This window comes from Neovison vison, chromosome 10 (genome assembly GCF_020171115.1).
Source record: "Neovison vison isolate M4711 chromosome 10, ASM_NN_V1, whole genome shotgun sequence".
In the NCBI taxonomy this organism is placed as follows: Eukaryota; Metazoa; Chordata; class Mammalia; order Carnivora; family Mustelidae; genus Neogale; species Neogale vison.
In genome coordinates this window covers 5,720,321-5,724,590 of record NC_058100.1, presented here as the reverse complement: position 1 = coordinate 5,724,590, position 4,270 = coordinate 5,720,321, and the positions used below count along the sequence as shown (strand labels likewise).

Genomic DNA, 4,270 nt, shown 5'->3' with positions numbered 1-4,270 from the left:
TCCCTGGTGGTCTAGTGGTTAGGATTCGGCGCTTTCACCGCCGCGGCCCGGGTTCGATTCCCGGTCAGGGAAGAAGAGGTTCCTTTTGTTTGTTTCCTTTTCCCTTTTCACCACCACCTACACTGTATTGTTGCTGGAGCCTGGCTGCAATCCAGGCGGGTCGTACTCGGTCTCCCGGGTCAGCCAGTGCCCGCGTGGCTCCTGACGGCTGCCAGCCAAGGCCAAGTCCAGGCATCTCCACATGAAGACGGGGGTGGCGCAGTCCACGTGCCTCTCGAGCTTTCCCCAGGTGATCCGGAAATCAGTTTTGAGAACCTCAGAAGGAAGTCACTGTGGAGCCAAAGACTGGGGTCATATAATTGGCTATTTTAAGAGGGTCAGTCCTCATCTGTTTATGATAATTCCGGTCTTACAGGTAAAGTGAACTAATTACCATATAAAACTACATTCTTGTTTTTACAAAAAAACAAACGGCAGAGGATCTGGTGAAATTACCTGAGTGGTCTGTTTCTCTGGAATGTAACTTAGGGTGTCAGTGAATGGGGGAAACATTACATCCATAACTGAAACCGTGCCTACGGCAATCCAACTTTAAGAGATGCAAGAATCTTGTGATATAACTCACACTTGTCTCATGTAGAAATTTTTGCATTGGGAAAAAAATAAACCCGTAATCTCCAGTGGAGGCAGAGGCGAGTTTCAGTTCGGGTAGAGGAATTTCTCATTCTTCACAGGTACCTTGTTCCCTCAACACTGATATACCTCAGAACCACATGACAAGAGGGATGCGCAGAACCCAGCCTGGGTGAAAACGGAGTCGCTCGGAGTAACAGTAGAACGGGGCGGTGATCCGAAAGAAAAGATACTTCCCTGACCGAGAATCGAACCCAAGTCGTGAGGGTAAAAAAACAACAGATCCTAACCACTAGACCACCAGGAAGAGAACAACAGAAATTAAGGGGAAGCACCTCCTGACAACAGATCTTGGGACTGATTCAAACATACATTAATAATGGGGGGGAGTGTCTGAAAAATGTCCTCAAAAGAAGGTGTGTTCTGTAACTGGAGTCCAGAGGAACAACGGAACCTGCGTAGGGGCAGTGAAGATGTCCGCAATATTCTCGCTCACCCTCCTGGTGGCCCGTTTGTGCACAGCATCTGCTGCCTTGGTTGAGAGCGCCGAGGCCTAACCACTAGACCACCAGCGAGGTTTGCTGCCTTGGTTGAACACGGAATCCCGGACAGACCTACCACGCAGTGGGTGTTCAGAGACGTAAGGTGAGTCTACAGCAAGTCCCTTGGCTCTGCGACGGAACAAACTGACCCTCCAGCCCAGAGGCCACGCTTCCCATTCCAAGCAGAATTTGCTTCAAACGGAGAAAGAAGACAATGGTGCCCTAAGAAAAACCAAGGACCAAGAATCCTATCATATCCTGTCTTACATTATTTCCAGTATTAGCCACCACTTATGGTGGAAACAATGACACAGAAAGAAAGGCAAAGACAGCACAACCCAGAGTTCCTTTTCCTTTCGGGCCTCCCCTACTTACCAGTAAGCTGAAGGTAGAATGTGTGCATTTAGAAGTAAACTAAGAACAGTTGAGTGAATTCTGTGCAACATTTCCACTGGTCTGATAAGGACAAAAATTCGTGTGCTCATAGGAGCTAGGAAATATGGATTATGTGACTTCAGTGGTTCTGCCTGGGTTAAATGCTTTTATATTTGCACAGTTGGCTAAAAACAAATACGGAGTTAGATAAGGAGAGATTCTCAAAAAGATGATTGCAATAGAGAGAAAGGTCCAGTATCAGAAATCTGCAAATATCTCAACATTAAATGGCAAAAGGTGTTCCCTTCACAGGGAGGGGTACACAGAGCTTAGCAGAAACTTTCAAGGGGAAATTGAGGCAGCAGGGCCGCGTGAACAGAGAACACGATGAGAAAGCCGTTTCCCAGGAAACGTATTTGCCTTTGGCCAGTGGATAGGCAGCATAAGCTGGTAAGCAGGACACGTTCTTCCTATCGGTGCTTGCTCGGTCTTGGACACAAGCCGAAGTCTAAGGGCCTCTGGGGAGGAGAGAAGATTGACTACAAGTCAGCACAGGCTAAAGCAGAGCATGAGAACGGGGCCTCGTACAGTCGAATGATAACCGGCAAAATTCATCCTAATGATTTGAATTTTTCTTTACACAGAATGACATTAAATAGCAGATTAAAAAAAAAAAATCACAACCAGTTGGGAGGGAGGCCACAGGAGAAGGGGACAAGCTTTGTATTTCACGACCTCCAGCAGCCCTCCTCTTGCTCCTTTCTGAGCAAGAGGCGCGCGTTTTCATCCTCCATTGGGCTCCACAGCTCCGTGAGCTGCTCCTAGTACCAGATGGAAGTTGCCTTTGCGGGTCTACATTTGTATTATCGTGATTTCCGGCTTCTTTCTGAAACTTCCCAGCTGGAGTTCCAGCTTCGTTACCCATCTTCACTGTTCTGGGGTTTGAACAAGCAGCCTCAGACCTTGGGAACGCCCACGCGACACCTCCCGTCCCTAGGGGCCCTGGATCCAGCTGACTGCTCTTTTGCTTTGCCTGGAGGATAGAGGTCAGCAGCAGTTCGTGGCAATCGCCAACCGCCCTTCCCTCCGGCAGGAGCTGAGCAGGGCAGACATCTCTCCAGAGCCCTCGGTTGGATTTTGCTGACCCGTTGCTTTTGCAAGGCCCAGCCCCACCTCTGCTGGCCCATTCCTGCGTGGGGCCCCCCAGCCTCACACCTCCCAGCAAACTCTGTGTCCCCGGTAGGAAGAGGGGCTGTTTCTGACAACCTGTGGGGCCAGGGGGACTTGGGCAGGGGAGGGGTGGAAACCCGGCAATGTTTCTGGCATTTCCACCTTGTGCCACCCCTATACTGGTCTCTCGCTGCAGCAGTGGGGACTGGACGCTGGTGGTCTCCTAGGAGCTAGGGCACAAGAGCCATCAAAGCCTTGTAGCTTGGGCCGCCTGAATGGCTCAGTCATTAAGGGTCTGCCTTCCTCTCAGGTCATGATCCCAGGGTCCTGGAGCTCCCTGCTCAGCGGGAAGCCCGCTTCTTCTTCTCCCAAACTCCCTGCTTATGTTCCCTCTTTCTCTGTCAAATAAATAAATAAAATCTTAAAACAAACAAACAAACAAAAAACCAACAAAACAAAACAAAAAAAAAAAAAACCTTGTAGCTTGCTGGACCCAAACTAGAACGACTCGATAACCAAATTTGACCAAAACCCCCATCTCCTTCCTCACTAGCATGGCGGTGATTTATTCCCATCTGTCACGCGAGATTGGGATTTAATTTACCGGCCATTTAACTTGTTTGTTACAACACTTTTGCTTACTCTCTTACTTCCCAGCTTACAAGTAAAATCAAGCAGTTCGTTACCGTATAGAAAGACACTGCTGTTTTACAAGAAATCCAAAGGGATTAAGCGTGGCATTCCTGATCTTGCAAGCCCAGCTCGTGTATTTGCATGGCTTTGGACTGCCCCATGGGGCACTTGAAACACTGGCAGAAAGGCCAAAATGGTAAAATTACTGCTCCACCTAGAACTCTAATTTTAACTAGCTTTAGGGTTACAAAGTGAGAGAAAGTTCTGTAATTACTAATACTGTGTTTCTATTGACAGACCCTTTCTAGATTTAGCAGGTATCTGAAATATTGTGCATGTTTCCGAGTGAAGTTTAATAACAGATCAGTGATTCCTCAGCGGGAGGGGGGAAGAATTTTGGAATTCCTGAAAAAGTACAGCTGCAATCTTCATAGCTTCCCTGTCCCTCCAGAGCCCATAAACTCAGCAACCGGGTGTTGGACTCTGCCCTTTGTCTCTCTTGAGAACCCCAGCCAGAAGGACCAGGAGCTCACCACCACGCCTGATTTCCACCTTCAAGTCCATGATCAGCGTTCTGACCTTTAAAATATATTTCAGCGAGAAGTAGTGAAACTGGCTTACAGAAGAGGTCGCTGAGACGCTGAGACGCCCACTCCGGCCGCCCCCTCCCAGTCCCGGCCAAGGGTCCCTTCACCCAGCGCAGGGTCCATTTTAATGCCCGACTCAGGTCTCAGCTCTGGGGGAAAGAAGCAGTGGCCTTCCTCTGGAGCAGGGCGTTGAGGTGGGTGAAGCCAAGTTCTGAGCCCCAGAAGCTGTGTGGACTTCCACGTCTGGCTTGTGGAATCAGCTCGTCTGTCCGGCCACCAGGCTCAGGATCACCACACCGGGTGCGGGGCCTTGGTGAGCTCAGAGCTGGA

General features: G+C 49.3%; 1 non-coding gene across 1 annotated transcript; it reads left to right on the top strand.

Annotated features, from left to right (window-relative positions):
- TRNAE-UUC lies at positions 1-72 on the top strand. The gene has a single exon. It is a non-coding gene; the product is annotated as a tRNA-Glu (tRNA).
- The last annotated feature ends 4,198 nt before the right edge of the window (positions 73-4,270 follow it).